At 40.0% G+C, this 23,953-nt stretch overlaps 1 protein-coding gene across 4 annotated transcripts in view; it reads right to left on the bottom strand.

Annotated features, from left to right (window-relative positions):
* The window catches only part of LOC140497524 (oxytocin receptor-like), a 232,729-nt gene that overhangs the window by 149,536 nt on the left and 59,240 nt on the right, over nucleotides 1-23,953 (bottom strand). The window contains exon 1 of one of the 4 annotated variants that reach the window (XM_072598600.1): nucleotides 12,195-12,366. The exons of the other annotated variants lie outside the window; for them this stretch is intronic. The gene's annotated coding sequence lies outside the window, so the exon portion shown is untranslated. Of the gene's footprint in view, nucleotides 1-12,194; nucleotides 12,367-23,953 lie in introns of those variants that run through there. 4 annotated transcript variants of the gene reach the window in all.

The following is a 23,953-nucleotide window of genomic DNA, read 5'->3' as shown; positions in this document are numbered from 1 at the left end:
AGAGGCTTCACTTACTCTTTCTCTGATGACGATGCTGTTTCATCTTACCTTTCTAAGAGTACAGTAGTGACAATGACTGAATTACCCTGTATACTTACATGAGAGTTTTCCGATTTATGATTCACTTCTTTTTTTCCTGTTCCACCTTTACGGCCTTCATAGCTTTTTAAATTCATCACAATGTAAATTGTCCCACAGACCCTGGGGTTCCCGAGCATAGAGAAATTGATGTTGATGCCCTGGGGTCTCCAGTAATATTGGAGATAAATGGATGGCAGCTGTTTTGAAAGTCAATTTCCTCTTTCTAATATAGTTAGGGATGCACAGTTTCTTTTTAATAATTTGTGCTTCACCAGTTTCCTTGATCTTGTCTGTCAGCATGGAACAGAACTTATCTAGAGTTTTCATCTCAAATGGTCTTGGTGTTCTATTTATTAGTGCTCCACAGCTTCCAGAAAAATCAGAACAAGGAATATGCCAACTGTGTTTCCAATATCCCTTGCTGTAGACACCCCTAAAAAGTACCAGCCCCAGGAATGAAACTAAATGTTTCCTAAGACCTTCCTTAGAGAGCTTCCTCCCACAGAAACTGAAAGTTTAACATCTAATTGATGAAAGTTGGATCCTAAATTGGGCATTTGTTGGCCTCTGGAGCCATTGCTTTCATTATCTAAATGGGCTGGCAGATGCAATCAGAATTGCCAGAAGGCATCATGTCCTAAGAAGAGACAAAGCATGGAGCTGGGAGATAGTGCAGAGTGTACAGATGAGATACCTGAAAGGAATGAGTTAGCATCCTAGAGGTAGGAAAATGGGGAAGTCATATGGTAACTGGGCATTTTTTTTCTTCTTTAGGATTTCCATCAATACATGAAAAAGCAATGGATTTGTGAATGCCCTGGTTTCATTCTTTTCTCTGTTCATTACTTCTGAAATTGAGGAAATTGCCTCTACTCTCTAAATCTCAGTTTCCTCCTCTGTAAAAATAGAGGGTGGATCCTGGATCTATCACTAACCAGGTACGTCCAGGAAGCTTCTTCAGTTCCCTTGTCTACTGCCTACAAGTATGCCCATGTTTCCCCTTTCCTGAAAAAATCCTCATCCCATATCTCTTCTGCCCTTTGTATTTAAACTCTTCAAAAAGGTAGACTGCCCCTTCACTTTCTCTCCTCTCTTTCTCTTCTTACAATCTGGCTTCCCACCCTCTTGTTCTGGCAAAACTGCTCTCTCCAAAGTTACTACTGATCTCTTGGTTGACAAATTCGATGGCCTCTTCTCAATCCTCATTCTCCTTGACCTCTCTGCAGCCTTTGACCCTGTTGACTGAATTCTTCTCAATGGGGTTTTTGGAACACTATTCTCTCCTGGTTCATGTCCTATCTATCTGACCACTCCTTCTCTGACTCCTTTGCTGAATCCTCCTCCAGATCAGAACCCCTAACTGAAGATGTCCCTCAGGGTTCTGTCCTCTATACTGCTTGCCGTGGTGATCTCATCAGTTCCCATGGATTTAATTACTATTGCTGTGTTGATGATTCTCAGATCTACCTTTCCTGCTCTGGTCTCTCTGCTGATTTCCAACCTTGTATTTTCAACTGCCTTTTAGATATCTCAAACTTAATGTCAAGGAGACATCTTAACTCACTATGTCCAAAGTAGAACTCATTATCTGTCTCCCTAACCCCTCCCCTCTCTTACCTTTCCTATTACTTCCCCATTACTGTAGAGTTAACACCATCATCCCAGACCCTGAGGCTTACAACCTAAGAGTCATACTGGATTCTTCACTATCTCTCATCCCACTATATCCAAGCTGTTGCCTACCGATTTTACCTTTCCAACATCTCCTGAATATTCCCCCTTCTCTCCTCTGATATTACCACCAGTCTGGTGCAAGCTCTCATCATTTCATGCCTTTATCATTGTAACATCTTTCTAGTGAGTCAACCTGCCTCACATCTCTCCCTGCTCCAATCCATCCTCCATTCAGCCACTAACGTGATTTTTCCAAAGCACAGATCTGATCATGTCAAACACATCCCCTTAATCAATAACTTCCAGTGTCTCCCTATTGCCTCCAAAAGTATTCAAAGTTCTTCCCAATCTAGCTCCCTCCAGTCTTTCCTTCTTTCTACACTTTGCTCCCCGATACACACCCTTCATTCCAGTGACACTGGACTCTAGATGTCCTATGAACACACCATCTCTTAGCTCTAGGCATTTTCTCTGGTTGACCCCATGTCTGGAAAGCTCTCCTTCCTCCATTCTGACTGCTGACCTCTCTAGCTTCCTTTAAATCCCAACTAAAATCCCACCTTCTATGGGAAGCCTTCCTCAATCCCTCTTAATTCTAGTGCTTTCTCTCGCTTAATGATTCCCTATTGCTCCTATACATAGCTTATTTTGTATATATTTGTTTGCATGTTGTCTCTCCCACTAGATTGTAAGCTCTTTGAGGGTAGGGATGGTCATTTGCCTCTTTTTGTATCGCCAGTGCTTACTTAGCACAGTGCCTGGCACATAGTAGGCATATAAATAAATGTTTGTTGATTGACTGTATCACAAATTTTAAACTAGGAGGAACCTCAGAAACCACCAAGTCAACCCAGAAAAGTAAACAGAGACCCAGAGAGGGAAAATGACTTGTCCAGAGTCACAGGTAAATAAGTATTAGAGCCAGGATTTGAAGCCAGATTCTCTGACCCTAAATCCAACACTCTTTCCATTGAATCATACTGTCTCCTGGCAGGGATTAGACCAGATCAAGGTTTTTAACCTTTTCTGTGTCTTAGACTCCTTGTCAACCCAAAGACTCTAGACACCATCATAGAACAATGTTTTTAAATGTATAAAAATATATAGGATTACAGAAGACACTATTTTAAAATATAATTATCTAAACATTAAAATTGTTACTATATTAATTTTTTTAAAAAATAAGTTCACAGATACAAGATTAAGAACCCCCTGACTAGACTTTCTACAGTCCTTCACCCTTGAATATTCTATTCAATATTTTACAGTCCTATAGTAAAATATAGAAGCTACATCCTAAGTCTCCTTCCACTCCTAATATTTTGTTTCCTAAATGAGTTCTTTTCCTTCTCTGTACACCTGAGAAGCTATTGTAACTATCCTTCTCTGGAGCTCTCTTCTTACTCACTAAGAAAGAAACTCAAATTCATGGCCAAGGACATAATAAGATACACTATTAGAACTCCTCCTAAATCCAGCACTGCTATAAAATGATCATAAACAGGATGTTGTAGTGGAATGAGGAAGGAGTGTTGATTGTTTGGGGGTTTATAGCACCTGAGTGATGAGAAGGTGCTCTCTTTGGCTTTGCCAAAGGCAATAGAGTGATTCCTTCCCTTTTACCTCTGAGGTCTTCACTATGCCAAGGCACTGTGCTGCCCATAACAGGAGAAATTGAATACATACATTTCATTTCCTTAGCTGTATTTTTTTCTAGTGATATCCACAAAGAAATGCATGCCGTACCCAATTTTTTTTATAAGGGTGGAATTTGCCTGCCCATGTTTCTCTGGCATGTGCCATTTCAGTTGCCTGGGGGGGACATCTCCCAGGCCTATGTGGTCACATGCCAAGCTATGACCCCATGTCTGTGGGCAGAGCAGTAAAAACAAAGACTGGCTCAATTCCTATTCTTTTAAAATCTTCTTTTGGTGATGAATGAACAGGTATCTGTGCCTCCCACTTCAGAGCTATACTTTGGGGCATATAGCTTCAGTGGTGTAGCTCTTAAGTTTCATCAAGCCAAATCAATAAGCTTTTTTTATTAAGCATCTAGTTCATATGATCAGTCAGTCAACAAGCATTTAAATGCTTATCATGTGTCAAGCACTATATGCTAAGTGCTGGGGATATAAATTTAGTTAAAAACCAAACAAACCATAGAATAAGTCCCTGCTCTCCAGGAAGCCTGGTTGGGTACTTGATGGTTGGTCTCCAAGTTGTCTTTCCAGGCATATTACTTCCTGTCATACTCTCTGTGTTCCAGACAAATGAATCCACTTTATGCTCTCCACGGAAAAAACTAGGCCATCTCTCACCTCTCTTTTGCACACACTGTCTTCCCTGCCTGGGGATAAGGGGCAAGGAGGAAGGAATGATCAACAGATCACTTAGAGAGTTCATCAGATTGGTCAAATATTCCAATGATCAGCCACTGTTACAACTTAAATGTTCTTCCTCCTCCCCACTATCCCTTAGGAACCACTATTTCCGTTCAAAGGATGAGATTAAGGGGTGCCTCCTACAAGGGACCTTTCCCAATTCTCCAGTTATCAGTCCCTCCTCCCCTTCCTCCAAAGTTAACTCACATGTATTGCATGTAATGTTTAAAGGTACTTATCTGTGGACATATTGATCTTCTTCAGTAAAGTATAAGCACTTTGAGGGCACAGACTGCTTTGTTTTTAGTCATGGTATCTTATTGGAGATAAGACTAGCACAGTGTCTGATATATAATAAGAACCTAATAAATTCTCATTGCATTGAATTGGGTTGGGAACATTTTAATTGGTTTGGAGGGTGAAGGAGGAGACAACCCAGTCTATGCTAGGCTTACTAGCTATTTCATACCCATTATATGGTGTGTGTATTTATACCCTATACCAATGTGGACTTGACAAGGCCCCTTACAGCTCGACAGAGTGGGCCCCTCTATAAGTTCAGGAACACAACATGTAGACAGAAAGTATCATGGCACATCTCACTCAGTGACATACAAACTCTTCCATCTTTACTCAGGGTCTCCAGAGCATGCTTTTGTATATATCTCACACATAGTCAAACTCATGGCTGACTTAACAATTCAACATGGCCTCTCATTTCTTCCCAATATCCAAGTGAGAAGAGGTGAGGACTAGAGAGCAAAAGAAAGGGGGGGGGGGTGCTCCTTTGGGAGAGGAGTACCAGAGTTAGGAATTTTCTCTTGGAATGACACTCCCTCAGGAATACTGGTTATTTGGTTTGGCAATCTACCTTTGAGCAGCTACTTCAGCCAATCAGAGCCCAATAAAGGTGGATTATTTCATGATTGATTCCCTAGATGCACCAGCCATTCTCTGGCCCCAGGCTCTAGTCCATGTCCATATCACAGATGTACACCATTGATCTGATCATTTCACTCAATTAAGTAAACTCTAATGGCTCCTTATTACCTCTAGGATCAAATATAAAATGCTCTATTTAGTATCAAAATCCCCTCACAACCAAGCCCCTTCCTATTTTTCCACTCTTCTTACACTTTAATCCCCTCCACATACTCTGCAATCCTTTGACCCTGGCCTTCTTCCTGTTCATTCCTCATACAGGACCCTGCATTTCCCTACTCTATGCCTTTCCATTAGTGGTCCTCCATATCTGGAATGTCCTCCCTCCTCATTTCTACCTCCTGGCTTCCCACTCTTCTTTCAAATTCCATCTTCTTCAGGAAAACTTTCCTTCTTCTATCCCACCTACCACACATATACACACTACTACTGCCTTCTCTCTGAGATTACTTCCCATTTCCACCATACACATGGTAGTGATTCCATATTGTCCTCCTTTCATTAGAATAAGAGTTCATCCATGGTGGGAACCATGTTTTTGCCTTTATTTGTATCCCTTGCACTTAGCACAGTACCTGACATGTGGTAAACATTTAAAGGCTTGTTGGCTGACTGATTATATGAGATAGTGAAAAAGAAAAGATGACTCCAAGAATCTCATTTCCATGATTGTGAAGATTCAAATCTGTTTTCCTAAAGGTATGTCAAGACTATCATCTGTGAAGATGTCAAGGAGGATGCATGCTAACAAGAAGAAATGAAGTAAAGAAAAATGATGTACTTGGAAATAATCATCCATGGGAATCTCTAAGTTTTGAGGTTGATCCCTTGAAGTAATTAGCATGTAGCATTAAGCCCAATGTATTTAATCAGAAACTATTTCAGATAAATGAAAGAGGAGTGGGTAGCTGACATTTAACTTCAGATTAATCTTCTGTGGGGAAAAAAGTTAGTAATTTTAGTTCCACCTGATAAATTGAATAGGTGACTGTTAAAGGATCCCATTACCCTTTTGAATGAAATGTGGGAAGTGACTCCAGCAGGCAGGAAAGAGCTGTTCCTTCTCATTACTTTTCCTGAATCCCAAGTAGGCTTGTCAGCCACTTTGGGTTTCAAATGGTTTCTCCCATGTTTAAATTAAACTAGCTGGATTGTCTTTTTCAAAGGCATCTTTTTTCCCTCTCTCTCCCAGGCTCAGGGATTTGTCCAAACCTCCATGCTTTCTCAGAAAAGTTAGATAATGGCTACAGTGCAGTGCAGTGGAAAGAAGACTTGGATTTTCAGGAAAGGGACATGAGGTCAAGTGTGACCTGTGCCGCTTACTAGTTATAGGACCTGAGCCAAATCAATCAATTGACGAATCTATAAGCATTTATTAAACAATACTATGCATTTAAATTAAGTGGCACCTGGAGTCAGGAGTATCTGAGTTTTAATCCTGCCTCAGATACTTACTTCTTCTATGAACCTAGGTATGTCACTTAATCTCTGTCTACCTCAGTTTTTTTTAATCTGTAAAATGGGAATGATAGCACCTACTTCCCAGAGTTGTTCTAAGGCTCCTATGAGAAAACACATGTCAAGTGCTTGCTAACCTTAAATGCTAGCCATTGTTATTGCCAGGCACTGTTTTGGCTGCTGGGGATACAGTGACAAAAAATATGTAGTTCCTGCCTTCAAGGATCTTCCATATTACTTGAGAAAGACATGATCTTAGATAAGTAAAATGGGATTTTTACAACAACAACAACAACAACAAAGGACTGTGAAGGAGGTGGGAGGTTGTTACTTAGACTCAATGAGTCATCAAAGGTCTCTTAAAATCACTCCTCTGGAGTCTCTATTTCCCCATTTGTAAGATGGATATTATAATATTTCTAATACCCACTTCCCAGGGTTCTTCTTAAGGGCAAATGACATGATGCCTGCAAACAACTTGGTAATCATAAAGGGTTACATAAATACTAGCCATAGTGGAAAAAGCCCTAGATTCAGAATGGAGCATGAGTTTGAACTCTCAATTTGATCCTCACTCCCCATATATCTATAAATGAGTCATTTCTTCTCTATCTCTAGGTCTTGGTTTGGTCTTCAATAAAAAAATGAGAGCTCTTAGTTTCTTTCTGCCCCTAAGTCCTATGATTCCTATTTCTTCCACCCATGCTCCTCCCAATCATTCTCTTCCCAACTTCTTATGCCACTCATTGGATAATGGATGCTTCTTCATTCATCTCCAACCTCATTATTAAAGGACAGACATGAAAGCACAATGACACCCAGGAGGTAATTTCTGCAGAGGAGTTATTACTTACTGTTAACTAGAGTCAGGTGATAGAGAGGCTGAGCACATCCTCCCATTGGAAAGGCCATCTGAGAAGCTAGCATTGTAAAAACTCAAATCAGTGTAATGGTCTCCATGCCATTTGGGTATTATAGAGTTCCCATCAACACTCTAAGATGTATACCACATGGGTCATCTGTATTGTTATTGCTGGTTCCAACTTGGCAAAATTCATGAGGGAGGCAGTTTAGTCTTAAACTGCACATCTGAAGCTTACTTTCCTACCTCTGTGACCTTGCTTAAGTCATTTAATTTCCCTTAGCCTCACTTTCTCCATCTGTAAAATATTGAGGATTGAACTAGATGGCCTCTGAGTTAACTTCCAACTCCATATAGATGATCCTAAGTAATTGATTAATTCCGAACTTGTCATTTTTCAATAAAAATCATAGAATCTTAGAGTATGAATGGACCTTAGAGATCATCCTGTCCAATCTCCCTCTGTCTCTCTATAGCATCCTGAACAGATGTTCAATCAACCTCTACTTGAATACTGCCAGTGAAAGGGACTTTACTACTTATTATGGCCACCTATCCCATTGTTGGACAGCTCCCATTGTTAGAAAGTTCTTTATATTAAGCCAAAGTCAATCTCCCTGGAACTTCCATCCTAACTTCACCCTCTGGAGCAACACACAACAATGTGATAACCCTTCAAATTTTTGGAAATAGCTATCCAGATACTCCCCTCCCCTCTACTGGCAATTCTTCCATTTAAATATTCAGTTTTTCCCTTATTTCTTCCCACAGACCCTGCCCTGACCCATTTCCCATCTGGCTTACAAATTTACTGTTCATGTGAAAAATGGAAGAGATCAGAGGCCAAGTACACTTTGGCTGTCCCCAGTCATCCTTTATCTTTCTTGCTCATAAAAACCGACAAGGGAGATTAGTCCCGGACATTTTCACAGGATAAATTACTTCAGGCTGGGGTAGGAACTGAATCCTGGTTGGTCCTTTGAACCTTAACCAAAAGCATTACTGGGCTTCCATCCCAGAAATAAGTCAGTCCAAGAGGACAATAATAATTCCAGGGGCAAGTGGTACAGGATTGGCCAAATTGAAACGGTAAGGCTAGAGAGTAAATCAGAAACATCTAAACTAGATCAGGTCAAAAGAGACCTGGTGGAAGTCTAATACCATGTTCACTGATAAGCTTTTGAAATTGCAACTGGGAGATGAGAACATCTAATTGGTCAACCAGGTCAAAGACGCTTAAGATACTGTGTATCAGGGTTGACCAAGCATTCACAAGACTCCTCAAAGAGAAAAGGATGAATCATATATTTAGAAGAGAATCCAAGAATCATATATTTAGAAGAGAATCCAAGAATCATATATTTAGAGCTGAAGGGACCTCAGAGGCCACTAGTTCAATCATCACATTATACATATGAGGAACCCGAGACAAAGGGAAGTGAAGTGATCTGCCCAAAGGCATTCCAGGAGTAAATTACAGAGGCAGAACTCCAACCCAGGTCCTCTGATGCCAAATGTCAGTAGCAGTGTGGAACCAGTAATGTCAGATGCTAAAAAGAAGAAGAAGAAGAAAGAGGAGGAGGAGGAGGAGAAGGAGGAGGAGGAGGAGGAGAAAAAGGAGGAGGAGGAGGAGAAGAAGAAGAAGAAGAAGAAGAAGAAGAAGAAGAAGGAAGGAAGAGGAGGAGAGGAGGAGAAGTATCTGAGGGAGAATCATTCTCTCAACAACAATATTAATGATGATTAAAAAGAAAGAAACACTGGAGCTTGCTGAGGGCACAAACCCAGTACATAAGTGGTAAAGATGAAAAACAGATGGTTGCAAGAAAAGAACAAATAGAAAGGATATGAACCAATTGGCAGAGACTAATCTCCTGGGAAGTTTTGTTTTTTATTCAAACTCAATAATAGACTCAGAATCTTTGAACTAAAGTACGCTTGAAAATCATCTAGAATGATTCTTGAACTGGGGTCCATGAATATGATTTTTAAAAATATTTTGATAATCATATTTCAATATATTTGGTTTCTTTGTAATTCTATTAATTGCACTTTAGGCTCTGAAAAACACAAGATTTCCAAAGATATTCATGACACCAAAAAAAAGTTAGAATCCCTTGATCTTGTCCAACCATCTTATTTTACAGTTAAGGAAAGTGAGGCCCAGAAAAATGAAGGGACTTACTTGAGGTCACAGATCATACTAGTTTGTGGCAGAGGAGGACTAGGAGTGTGTTAGCTTAAATGATCTTTCAGAGACCAATTGTTAAATTTTTAGTGTGAGCCTTTATACCATGGAAATCAACAAATGCTACAAATCAGGGCTTGAATTATTGGGAGTCTTGGTGGTCTAGACTTAAGAAAATGATAACAAAAATGTTAATAATGCAAATTAACTGTCAAAAGAAGCTGTGCACACATTTTTGGAGAGTTGGCTGTTAAACATTTACTAGCATACCCCTGAACAGAGACTAAATATTCTCACTTCCATTGCCTATATTCTTTCCATTGCATCAAGACTGTGAGGGTATACAGCTGTTCCATGTTTCTTGGACCTATCTGGAAGCAGTATTGGGGCTGCTAGTGGTCATTTTAGAGAAAGAAAGGAGGAAGAAAGGGAGGGAGGGAGGGAGGAAGGAAGGAAGGAAGGAAGGAAGGAAGGAAGGAAGGAAGGAAGGAAGGAAGGAAGGAAGGAAAAAAGAAAGGAGAGAGGAACAGAGGGAAAAAGAAAGGAAGGGAAGGAAGGGAAGGAAGGATTTATTAAGTTCCTACTATGTTGCAGGTACAGGGCAGCTAGGTGGTGCAGTAGATAGAGCACACAGGGCCTAGAGTGGAGAAAACTCATCTTCCTGAGTTCAAGTCTGTCCTCAGACACTTACTAACTGACTCTGGGCAAGTCACTTAACCCTTTTGCCTCAGTTTTCTTGTCTGTAAAATGAGCTGAAAAAGGAAATGGTAAATCGCTCCAGTATCTTTGCCAAGAAAACTCTAAATGGGGTCACAAAGAATTGGATATGACTAATCAACTAAACAACAACAAGTGTTCCAGACATTGTACTATGGGCTTTACAAATACTTCACTTGAGTATAGTGAAGAAAGTAATGTGATGAGTAAGAAGATAGAAGTTCAATTGAGCATTTGGGAGTTATTGAGTTAGTGTGAAGTGGGAGGATATTTATAAAGGCTTAAGGGGGGACTAGTCCTTAGTCAGATGCTCAGATTTGCCCTTCCTACTTGATTATATAGGACATGAATAAATATTCCCTGCCTAGTTCTAATCCAACATGTGGAACTTTAGGGCTCCTGTTTCCAGCCATGTGTGACTGAGGAGTTGGTTCTGTGTGATGATGAGAAATATCTTAATTAGCTTTGGCTCTGAAAGAACTGATGACTCAGGAGAGTCTGAGTCAGAACTGAGTGTAAGAAAAATTGCTTTGAGCTGCACAAAACCATGGAATTGAGAAATGATGCCTTGAGAAGTGATGGCTTCCCATTCTTTGGAAGTCCACTTATAGAGACTGGAAAATCATTTCTAGGTTATTTTATAGTGGAGGTTACTTTCTGTGTGGGTCAGACTACATAGCTGGTAAGGTCCTCCTTCCAGTTCACAAATTCTGTGATTCTGTGAACTATTTTTTTTTCAGTCATGTCCCACTCTTCCTGACCCCCTTAGGAGCTTCTTGCCAAAGATACTGGACTAGTTTGTCATTTCCTTCTGTATCTCATTTTACAGATGAGGAAAATGAGGCAGAGTTAAGTGACTCACCCAGGGTCACAGAGCTAGTAAGTGTCTGAGGACAGATTTTAACTTAGGAAAATGAGTCTTCCTGACTCCAGACCTGACACTCTGTGCACTATACCACCTACCTGGCCCCTCATAGTTACCTTTTGACAGAACCCTGAGTAGGAAAAGAAAGTCACTCTCTGGTGACCGAACTTGTCACTGCCAATGGTAGTTGGGAGAGTTAGCCTGGTACAGGGAGTGGATATGTGAAAAAAAGAGAATAGTAGTGTCCCTCAGTTAGGTATTAGAAAATCCATTAAGGTGGTATATAAAAGAAGGAAGGTAAGACGAGCTAGTTAAATTCTAATCTGAAAGAGACTAGGTTGGGGACTAATGAAGTGACCTGAGTCCTACCGCAATCCCCCAGTTTAGCGTATATTCTACTGTATTATATAAAAATGATAATCTGGTTTGGTTTCATGCTATTTATCTGAATCAAACATTTCCTGAATTTTTCTGGTCTCTTTTAAAAAGAAGGTTCTAGGATAGTGAGGGAAGGAGTGGGTTGATGAGACAGGGTGACCAAACGTATGGATATATGATAATAAGTTAAAGTTTCATGCATTTGGGGCTTTCCTTCTGTTCTTTCCAGGCAAAAAACTCCTCATTTCATGATAGATCACCCAGTTCCTTCCTCTAACCTTATTCCCAGAATTCTGCCCTATTCCATCTTTCAAGTTATCATAAAGCCTCCCACCAACAGCTGTTGGTCTATCAAAAAATTCTCCCTGACCTTACCCTGGAACACCACTCTCCATTAATATGTCCCGATTTTTACTCATCTCTCCAATGCACCACTCTATCCCCACCTCTTCTCCCAACTTCAGGAAGCAAACTGACAATCTTCTATGAAAGAACTCATCACTCCTCTCAACTCCTTCATCACTTTGAATTAACCACTTACATTGAACTTGTCACTATACATAGTTATTCAGTACAGATCTTGTCTTTCCCCCAAAGTGTAAGTTCCTCAAAGCAGAGGTCATTTTTTACTTACTTTCGTGTTTTACTTACCTTTGTATTTCCTGTGATATCTAGTAAAATCTCATGCGTGCAATAAATTCTCAATCAGTGTTTGTCAAAATGGCCAGGAAATACAGCTTTCCTCTTTCTCTCTGGGTCTCTTCCCTGACATTTCCCTTATACTCTCCCCTTCCTTCCTCCCTCTCTCCAGCCTTCAGCAGAATGACCTCTCAGACAAGAGTAGGATCTCATGCATAGCCAAAGTGACGCAATGAGGTTAAAGTTGATGCCTGTTAGTGTCTGGGGAATGTAGAGAATGGTGCGGTACATGGCTGGAGAAAGAGTTAAGGAGTCACAAAATTCCCAGACTACAAAAATCAAACTGTTTTCCTCCTACAAAAATTTAGTGCAGTGTATTAAAGCATTGCTTAGGCAAATGAATATTCAGATGGGATGAGAACCTGCTCTGAATGTGCCCTCTCTCCTTCTTTAAAGAGGTCTGAATATCCCTGTATTTTAAGTTAAAGGGAGTTTGCAGTACGTTAAGAAAACTTCACAAACAGAAAATGGCAAAGGTGAGTCTCTACTAGCAGTGAACCTGACTGGAAGGATTTTGGGGTAGTTTAGATTCTGTGTTTTTTCAAGTGAATATAGTACAGTCCCAGAAAATCATCTTGTCTTTAGGAGACAATTTTTAGTAATGAATAAATAGTGTGATGGATGGATGGGACACTGGATATTAAGTCAAGAAACTAGGATTCAGTCCCAACTTAGAAAAGATTTGGTTTGGTTTAGTTTTTATTTTTTATCTTCAATGTACAGTAAATTGTACTATGTACAATGAACAGTGCTTGATACATAAATAAGAACAGGGATTGGATCTATAATTTCCCTGACATAGGGAACATCTAGATGGGTGGACTTCTACAAATTCAGGTTGATGGTTTCACTGCAACTTAAGAGTCTTAGAAAATTGCCTAGAGAGGGTGAGGAGCGAAGATGGCAGAGTAGAAGGATGGACCTGCTCCTAGATCTACACTCAAAACTCATAAAATACCTGTAAAAATGACTCTAAACAAATGCTAGAGCAACAGAAGTCACAAAACAACAGAGTAAAAGAGATTTCCAGCCCAAGGCAGCCCTGAGGGTCCATCGCACATGACTCAGAGAAGAGCACAGTCTGGCCTTGTTCACGTGGTGCAGGACTGGAGCAGGCAGAAACCCGGGTAGCAGCTGCAGTTCTGAGATTTCTTACCCCACAAATGCCCAAGATAGCTTCAAAGGTCAGTGAAGAAACTCTTTCACCTGGGTGAGAAGGGAGCAGGGTCCTCCTCTAGCCCTGGACTCAGGGCGGCAGCAGTTGCTGAGGCAGCAGCATTCATTTTTCGAGTTCTCAGCCTAAAACCCCTGGAAGAATCAAGCCCCTGATCTGAATCTCAGACCTGAGTGGCAGCCCTGGAGAGTGAGTAGGAGCATTGGCTGGTGGAGCTGGAGGCATTGAGGAGAGGGAAGCCTACTAGCAGATCCTGAGCAGAAAGGAATACTTGTGGTTGCTCCCAGACCAGAGCACAGGCCAGGAGAGGAGTATACTCCTCTCCCTTGATTGTGCCACCTTGGAGAAACTGAGAACTTATAAGTGCCTAAAGTATACCCTCCACTTGACAAAGGACTCAGAAGTCAAGTAACTGGCTAGAAAAATGCCCAAAAAAGGGGGGGGGGGGAATAAGACCATAGAAGATTACTTTCTTGGTGAATAGGGATTTTCCTCCATCCTTTCAGATGAGGCAGAACAAAACATATCATTAGAGGAAGACATCAAAGTCAAGACTTCTTTATCCAAAAGCTCCAAAATAAATTTGCAATGGTCTCAGGTCATGGAAGAGCTCAAAAAAGATTTTGAAAATCAAATAAGAGAGGTGGAGGAAAAATTGGGAAGAGAAATGAGAGTAATGCAAGAAAATTGTGAAAAGCAAGGCAGCTATTTGCTTAAGGAGATCCAAAAAATGCTGAAGAAAATAACACCTTTAAAAATAGACTAACCCAAACGGCAAAAAAGGTCCAAAAATTCAATGAGTAGAAAAAATGCTTTAAAAATCAGAATTAGCCAAATGGAAAAGGAGGTTCAAAAGCTCACTGAAGAAAATAGTTCTTTGAAAATTACAATGGAGCAGATGGAAGCTAATGACATTATGAGAAACCAAGAAATTACAAACCAAAACCAAAAGAATGAAAAAATTGAAGACAATGTGAAATATCTCTTTGGAAAAAACAACTGACCTGGAAAACAGATCCAGGAGAGACAATTTAAAAAATATGGTGCTACCTGAAAGCCATGATGGAAAAAAGAGCCTAGATATCATCTTTCATGAAATTATCAAGGAAAACTGCCCTGATATTCTAGAACCAGAGGGCAAAATAAATATTGAAAGAATACACTGATCACCTCATGAAAGAGATTCGAAAAGAAAAATTTCCAGGAATATTGTAGTCAGATTTCAGAATTCCAGGTCAAGGAGAAAATATTGCAAGCAGCCAGAAAGAAACAATTTGAGTATTGTGGAAACAATCAGGATAACACAAGATCTGGCAACTTCTACATTAAGGGATCAAAGGGCTTGGAATATGATATTTCAGAAGTCAGAGGAACTAGGATTAAGACCAAGAATTACCTACCCAGCAAAACTGAGTACAATACTTCAGGGGAAAAAGTGGTCACTCAATGAAATAGAGGACTTTCAAGTATTTTTTATGAAAAGACCCAGAATCAAGAGAAGCATGAAAAGGTAAACAGGAAAGAGATATCATGAGGGACTTACCAAAGTTGAACTGTTTACATTCCAACATGGAAAGATAATATTTGTAACTCTTGAGACTTTTCTCAGTATTTGGGTATTTGGAGGGATTATATACATATAGACAGAGGGCACAGGGTGAGTTGAATAGCAAGGGATGATATCTAAAAAAATAAAATTAAGGGGTGAGAGAGGAATATATTGGGAGGAGAAAGGGAGAAATAGAATAGGGCAAATCACCTCTCATAAAAGAGGCAATAAAAAGCTTTTTCCATGGAGGAGAAAAGGGGGAAGTGAGAAGGAAAAAGTGAAGCTTACTCTCATCACATTTGGCTTAAGGAGGGAATAACATGCACACTCAATTTGGTATGAAAATCTATCTTACACTATCTTACACTACAGGGGAGAAGGAGATAAGTGGGGTAATGATAGAAGGGTGGGCAAATGGGAGGAGGGAGTAATTAGAAGTAAACACTTTTGGGGAGGGACAAGGTCAAAAGAGAGAATAGAATAATGGGGGACAGGATAGGATGGAAGGAAATATAGTTAGTCTTTCATAACATTACTATTATGGAAGTCTTTTGCATAACTACACATGTATAGCCTATATTGAACTGCTTACCTTCACAGTGGGGATGGGTGGGGAAGGAGAAAGGGAGAGAAGTTGGAACTCAAAGTTTTAGAAACAAATGTTGAGAATTATTTTTCATTCAACTGGAAAATAAGAAATACAGGTAATGGGGTATAGAAATCTATCTTGCCCTGCAAGAAAACAGAGAAAATGGGGATAAGGGAAGGGAGGGGTGTGAGAGAAGGGAGGGTAGATTGGGGGAAGGGGTATTCAGAATGCACAGTGTCTTGGGGTGGGGGGGGAGAAATGCGGAGAAAATTTGGAACTCTAAATCTTGTGGAAATGAATGTTGAAAACTAAAATAAATAAATTTTAAAAAGGAAAAAAAAACAAAATTGCCTAGAGCATGGGCACTAAATTCACAGCTTCCCATAGCCACCTACAAAAGATGTGCAGGAAGGAATCAGATGAAAATTTAACTAAGAAAAATTTAACAAAATAAATAATAATACTATGCAATATAGATAATGTCAATTTGCGTTTTTCAAAGTCAACAATGAGCTGGCAGAGATAACTTTAGATGACTCACCCAGGGTCACACAGTCAGCATGTGTCAGAAATAGGACTTGAACCCAAGCCTCCTTAGTTCTAAGGCCAGCTGTCCATTCACAACAGTATATTGTCACTCACTTCACTACCCTACTCTCATAATAGGTATTTAATAACTGTTCGTTAAAACGAGAGATCTTGGCGGGCTGTATAATAAGAGGCTAAGTCTAACAAGAGACTATGGGGTTGAGGATCTAAAATTATTCTGTACAGTATAACACCACTGGGTGTCACTGTGGAGTGTAAGGTCTGTATTCAAGTTTTCTTGCTTCTTCCTCAATTCCCGGGCCTTTCCTATCTCCTTCCTGGGAGGTTGTTTAAGGTACTATTTTCTCTTAAGCCACAGCCCTCTGCTCCCTACCTCCACTCTCCCTGGAGATTTTACTATCCACCCCTGTTACAAGTTAGCTCACACTGTAAATCTAGGGACAATGTGAGTGCCCTCATGTCCTTATGGTCTCCTCCTCTGCTATTTTATGGACTTTTCATCAGAAAAAAAAAAAAAAACTAGTAGCACAATCATAATTTCTCAGAGTCCCCAGTAGGGACAATTCCTAACATTCAGACAATGATTTTGTGCTATTTTCTAATATAAATTTTTTTTTACCTTCTGAGATAAATTATTATTTCTCTCTTATAGTAAAAACCAATTATTGAATTAGGAACAAGGCTCCCCCTCCCTTCTATTTCCTCATTCCCTGTAGGCTATTTAATGAGTCTTTGAAGGGCAGTGCTGATAAAGATATACACTCTTGGGCAGATATACCCCATTGGGAAAACTCAGATCTGTTCAAAAGGCAAAGAAAATTTAGTTTTATTGAATTGATGGATTCTGGCCCATTGTGTTTTATTCAAACAGGTTTGGATAGAAGTGGATTCCCCTTTTGTCAAGATTACCCTAGACAGGGTGATTTGGATATAGATAAATCTTTTTGACCAAGACTGGGTGATCAGAGTCATGTCTGTCAGACCCTCATTAAAATAACCCTGTTTCTCACTATAATATTAGTTCTCTTGTAACTTGTTAACCAATCAGAATTGATTGCCACTGTCAAGAACATCTACTCTACTAAGGGTATGTGAGTTAAATGGTTTCCATGAAGGGTCTTTGGCATTTGAAAGTGCCACCAACCCCTTTTATTAATTATCTGCTAGTATGATTAATAAAATGATTAACTACCCAGAAACTGTTTCTCAAACTTTTTATACATCACACCAACTAATTCTTATATTGTCTGTATTTGAGGAAAGATCAGAATATAGGAAACATTTAGGTTTAGAGAGTAAGAAAGAAAAAATTCAAGACAGAAAAGATTCAAGCAGGTTATATTAGAATATCTTACTGAATACGTAGGAGGAAGGATAACTAAGAACTTCTCTCAGTCCTTAAAGTAGGGAGGACACATTGTAGCTTCTCCCTGAGTCCTTTGTTAAAAGGTTCCTGCAGAGTTTAAAGAGTACAAGTCAGTCTTCCCTTTCTCTGCTTTTGTTTTGTCCTCTTTTGTTTTCCTTTAGGTTTCTTCTGTCAGTACTTTTGTGCCACTGATGCTAGTACTTTCCAGTTTGGATCATTAAGTCCTGGATAAAGTTGGAGATCCTACCCCCCCAACTTATGGTTCTCAGTTTTCTCATTCAATGTGTGTGTGTGTGTGTGTGTGTGTGTGTGTGTGTGTGTGTGTGTGTGTATTTTAAAACTCCCAAACACGTCTCAAGTTCAGCTCTCATGGCTCCAAGGAAATGTTTGTCCTGCTGAACAAATACCAAAATGCCAACCATTTCTCAAATTCCAATTATGGTGGCTTTAGAGGGTAATTTCCTCATCTATAAAATGGGAGAATAGGACTAATATCAATGGTGGGGAGGCACAGGGGCTCACAAGGCACCTGAGTAGGTAATAAATCTGGCTCCTGGTAGCCTGACTTTGGCAACTAGTTGAGTCCTATGCAGGACATCCCATGCATTCTTTCCCTTTCCAATCATGTCCATTGTATTATCTCTACTCATCTCACACCCTGAAGGACATCCTCCTCCATGACACATTATCAGAGAAACATCTTCTGCTGGAAAACTGAAAAATAACAACATACAAAAATGATTTTAAAATAAGAACGCAGACTTCCAGTAAAACATCAGCAGAAAATGAATTTCAGAATGTTCTACTTCTCTCATGTTTACACAACACCACTAGCATCAGAGAATGGTCTTCCAACTTCACAGCATTCTCTCCCATGTGTGTTCCAATCTTCATCTTTCAACAATTATCATGCTTCAAAGTCTTTTGGAGTCATCCAACACTTTCTATACTTTGAGCACTTCTACAGCCATTATTTAATGGGTTGCCCACAACAGCCTTTTGAAATGAGTAGAGTGGAAAGCAATCCCCATTTCCCTGAAGCTCAATGTGACTGAGGGACTTACCCAAATTCACACAACTAGTTAGCTAAAACCCATGTTTGTTGACTCCAAGTGTTTACCTGAACTCCAATCTTCTCTGGAAACTTCCTTGACTGTCACGGTCAATAGTGATTTCTCCTACCTTTGAATTAATAGAGGTATAGCAATCTTGGTTACATGCTCTAAGAAGATACCTCATTAATGTTTTGTGATAGCTTGGGCCTTACTCTAACTGTATCAACTGAGTTGAGTGGGGACCCCATCCTTCTTCCCTTACATCTGAGTTAGAGGTACTCTAGCTGTATAGAATCTTTGGTCCCTTCCTAGTGATTTATTTAAAGAACTAAATATGATAATTCTTCAGTAGGGGTTATAAGTACATCTAATAATGCTATCAACAGCTCTCATTTATAAAGGGATTTGAGACTTGTAACCAATTTTATGTACATTATTTCATTTGTCCCTCAAAACGACCCATAAGGAAATACTTCTTTATCTCTATTTTACAGAAGTTAAGACCCAGAGAGGATCTGTGATTTGCCCAGGGTCACATTATGTTGGAGGGAGTCTGACCCCAGTTCAGCCTGCTTCTATGTCCAGCACTCTATCCCCACTCTTCCCAGGACAACTCACTGCTTTCCAATGACCATTGCTGGGGGAGGGAGGATAGAGCACGTGTGAGAGAAATAATCTCCTGCTTATTATTTAACAGTTTTGCTGCATTTATATCATACTAGCATCCTCCTCGACTCCACGAGATGCTTTGTTCCTGAAGTGCCCAAGCGTATTTAGGTGCCTTGGGAATTACTAAGTTGGTCCTTCTTTGTGGAAGATGAAGCTTCTGGAGTCCAAGAAGGGACTAGCACTGGGGTTATGTACTGAGAGGACCCTGAGAGTAGAGAATCTTCATCCTTGGACCACCTATGGCTTTTGAATGACTACTCAACTATTCTAGGAGAGGCAGAGACAGAGACATAGAGACAGAGAGATGGTGATAGGGAAAGACAGAGATGGGGAAAGAGACAGAGACAGAGACATACAGAGAGAGACAGACACAGAAGAGACAGAGAGAGGGAGTCAGGATCGACAAGACTAGGGGTCGCCAATAACAAAATGAATACGCAATATTGTATATGCATTATTACATTTGATCCTCACAACCAGCCTTTGAGAGAGATACTACAGGGATTCTTACTCCCTCTTTACAGAGGAGGGAACTGATGCTGAGAGAGGATCAATGATTTGCCTATGGGTCACACAATTAACAAGTGTAAGACGTGGGATAAGAACCCAAGTCATTCTCATCTCCAAGTCCAATAGTCCACCCATGACACCATAGCTGCTCTCATTCTGCTATAGATTGCTAACATTGAATAGTTTATTGATAGAACATTATTTAAAATATTTCCTCAAATACCTCTTTTTTCAACTGGTGTACAACACTTCTTTATGACTTCCATTGCCATGAGGACAATCTTCAAATGTTTGGAGGGTTGGAAGAAAGATTAGATTTTTTCCATTTGGCCCCAGAAGATGGAACTACCATGAATAGAAGTTTCAGAGAGGTGAATTTAAGCTCAAGGAAAATTTTCCCTAATAGTTGTTGTTCAGTCATGTCTGACTCTTGGTGACTCCATTTGGGGTTTTTCTCAGCAAAGAAACTAAAGTGATTTGCCACTTCCTTCTCCAGCTCATTTCACAGATGAGGAAAGTGAGGCAAACAGGGTTAAGTGACTTGCCCAGGGTCACATAGCTAGTGTCTATCCTAGATTTGAACTCAGGAAGAGGAGTATTCCTGATTCCAGGCCAGGCACTCCATCCATTGCATGACCTAGCTGCCCTGTAAGAATCCCCAAAAGTGGAACAGACTGACTTGGGAGGTAATGGCATCCCCCCTCACTAAAGGTCTTCAAGCAGAGTTGCCAGTGATGAAGAGGAATTCTTGGTCAGATGAGAAATGATGACCACTGATTTTCCTTCCAACTCTGACATTCAATGATTTTATGATTCTATGAATTTTATAAATGGAAAGGAGCTTAGAAAGCAGACTGATCCAGATCCCTAAATTGTGGGATGCAAAAAGTAGGAAGTAGCTTGCCCAGTACCATATTGGCAGTTGGTATTGTGCCCAGACTAGAACCCAGACCTCTGACTTCCCAATCCTATGTACTCTCCAATGGGCCATGCAGCCCCCTTTACTCTCCTCCACTATGTCCCCTAAAGAGTGATAATGCCCCTGATGTTGTGGGGCCTGTGGAATCTTCTCACAGGCCCTTGTAGACAGTCATTAATGCCAATGATTTGCACCCTAAACATTCAGATAGAAACACAACAGTTCTGGAGAGACTTGAAGAACACAGTAGTGCCCAAACATCCATTATAAAGGGCTAAGGGTCCTCAGCAGTTTATTTGTTCCATAAACAAACCATTGATTTTGAGAACAGAGTAGTCCTGACTAGTCATAAGCTAGGATGTGCTGGATACTCAGCCATCAGTTCTTTACTAGAGTTTTGTCTCAGAATACACATACATCAGCACTTGAAGGTTGCTTTAGAGGTCAGTGGGGAGCAGATTTGGGGAGAGCCCTAGACTTAGAATCAGGAAACAATTGGGATTAAAACTTACTTTGAACATTGACTAGCTGTGTTACAAAAGGCAAATCCAATAACCCCTCTGAGATTATTTCCCCACTTGTAGATGGGAATAATAATCAGAACTGACATCTCTATAATACTTTAAGGTTTATAAGCATTTTACATGTGTTATCTCATTGGATCCTCACAATCGCCCTGAGAGGTAGGTGCCATTTTATTTCCATTTTACAGATAAGGAAACTGAGGTAGCAATAAATTAAATGGCTTGTCCAAGGTCACACACCTGCTTGGTCAGAGTGGAAATCAGGTTTTCCAGGAGCAGCATTTTATCTCTTGTGTCAAGTAGTTGCTTTCAATACCTGTCTAATGTAAGGTAATATGTGTGTATGTGTGTACATGTATACATATATGTATACACATATATTTATATATATACATATACATATACAGCATTTCTCAAACATGACTTAAAAAACAGTTGCTTTTGTCATCATCCAGCTTCCTAATTTTATAGATGAGGAAACTGAACCCAGAAAGGTTGTTACATTCCCAGAGTCACATTGACATAGTCAAGATTTGAACACAGGTGCTCTGTGAATTCAGTCCTCTTTGTAGACTGTCCATTGTTGGTGTCCTTGAGTCGTTTTGGTCATGTCCAAACCTCTGTGACCCTTTTTGAGTGGTTTTCCTTTTCCTTCTCCAGTTCATTTTACAAATGAGAAACTCCAGGGAGACAAATACATGTTTCCATTCACTCAAGAAAAGAGAAGGGAAAGGAAAAACCAAAAAGGGAAAGGAGGAAGAAAGAAGAGCATGGAATTCACAAAATTGAAAGAAATAAACTAGGAGTCACCACAGAACTCTTAGAACATCAAGACATCTCCCCTTCAGTGTGAGTCACTTATCCCAAAGATCTGCAGGCCCCTTTACAGTCACCACTAGGAAGGTATTCCAGTTGGCATCAGTTGGCATCAACTGGCATCAATCTCCTCATAATATTCTGCACAATTTCCAGTGTTAGGTGAGATATATGAGTATATATATATATATATATATATATATGTCTATATACATATATATATATACTCATCCTATGGACACACACGTACATTCCACAGATTTACATCATGTATGCATATTGTGTAGGTAAATAAAATATTTATACATACCTACACACACGTGTATTCATGTATTTTTTTGGTTTTGGTTTTGACTGGTCCTATGATATCACAGGTCTAGGGAACTCCCAGTGAGGAAATCCTCTTTACCACTGCAGCCAGGAGCGAGCTATTCCACAAGTTGATTGCAAACACATTTTTATGAACGTAACCTGCCTTCTACCACACCCAAAGAGGCACATTCAACCAAAACTTGGAGGGGGAAAAGGGCCTATGTGCTGGCCAGAGATTTTACCACCATTTCCCAAGTACTGATGGTCTGTTCCTGACTTTGAACTAGAACTGACTAGAGTGGGAAACAGGAGGAGAAATGAACATCTGACAACTACAGAGCCATATGGTGGGGCAACAGCCTTCAGAGATGAAAGGTAGCCACTTGAGAACTGCATAGAATGATGATGATAAGCTATCGATGGGCTGGACTTGCATTACTGGCCAAGCATGAGCCAGGAGGATAGGGATAGTGATCTGTGACCAGGGACAGTGAGAGATCTCATTATGATTAACATTTGACCTTGGTTTGTGCATTAAATGCCTTACTAAAAGGGACTCTGTTAACCCCTTTCAGGAAGAACCCTAGACATGAGCCTTACTTAAGCTCTGGTTAGGAGGTTTTTCCTGGGATTCCTAAGTCAGGATATAATGAGCCGGAGAGAGCAAAAAAACCCTGACCCCCTATTTTAGATGTCAGGATCCTCCAGGAGTGAACCTAGTCTGAGTTTGGGGTGAGATTCCCTCTTCTGAGAAAGCCTGCCCACCCCCACATTGCAGATGACACATATATATTTGAGGCAGCTAGATGGAGCAGTGAGTTATGTTGGCACTCAGGGTCAGTGACACCTGAGTTGGACCTCCATCAGATACTAGCTGTTGTAATCTGGGGCGTGTCATTCAAACTCAGCCTCAGTTTCTTCATCGGTATATAACGTGAGAATAACAATAGCACCTATCTCACAGGATTTTTATGAAGACCAAACGAGATCAAATGTTAACTGATTGGCAAACCTTAAAATGTTACACAGATATAAACGATTATTATAATACACCAAAAGGATAGAAATATATACATAATATATAAGTAAAATGATATCATATAGGTATACCTACACATAAGCATTTACGTTTACTCACACAAGCTTCTTTTTGGACTACACTGGTGATTCAGTCAGTCGATAAATAATTTTGTTGTATTTCATATTGTGGTCCACTTATGGAAAAGACCTGAATGGTTCATAACGGTATGGTTCAAATATACATGTGTATATATTCATAATTTATATAGACGTAAATATACGCACATAAATAACACATACATAAATACGTAACATATACAAAAATAATAATTAAGCATACATATACACACACACACACACCAAAGAAATCCATCATGTATATATACGTACATATATGAACCCCACAATGAGGTTCTGTCTAGTAGCACAGATCTACCCCTTCTCTGGAACGCATAGACTTAGAAGACTGCCTGGGACACTGAGTGGTTAAGTGACTTGTCCAAGGTCACATAGCCACACTTTCAGAGACAGGCTAGGAACCCAGGTGTTCATGATTCTGACTTGCTCTGCCACACTATGTATATCTCAAAATCTACATAAGTACATGAAAATATATGTGTGTGTACATACACGTATACCCAATTTCTTCAGGCAACCTC

This window comes from Notamacropus eugenii, chromosome 3 (assembly GCF_028372415.1).
Source record: "Notamacropus eugenii isolate mMacEug1 chromosome 3, mMacEug1.pri_v2, whole genome shotgun sequence".
Taxonomy (NCBI): Eukaryota; Metazoa; Chordata; class Mammalia; order Diprotodontia; family Macropodidae; genus Notamacropus; species Notamacropus eugenii.
The sequence above is the reverse complement of the archived record's forward strand: the minus strand, read 5'-3'. Positions and strand labels throughout refer to the sequence as shown.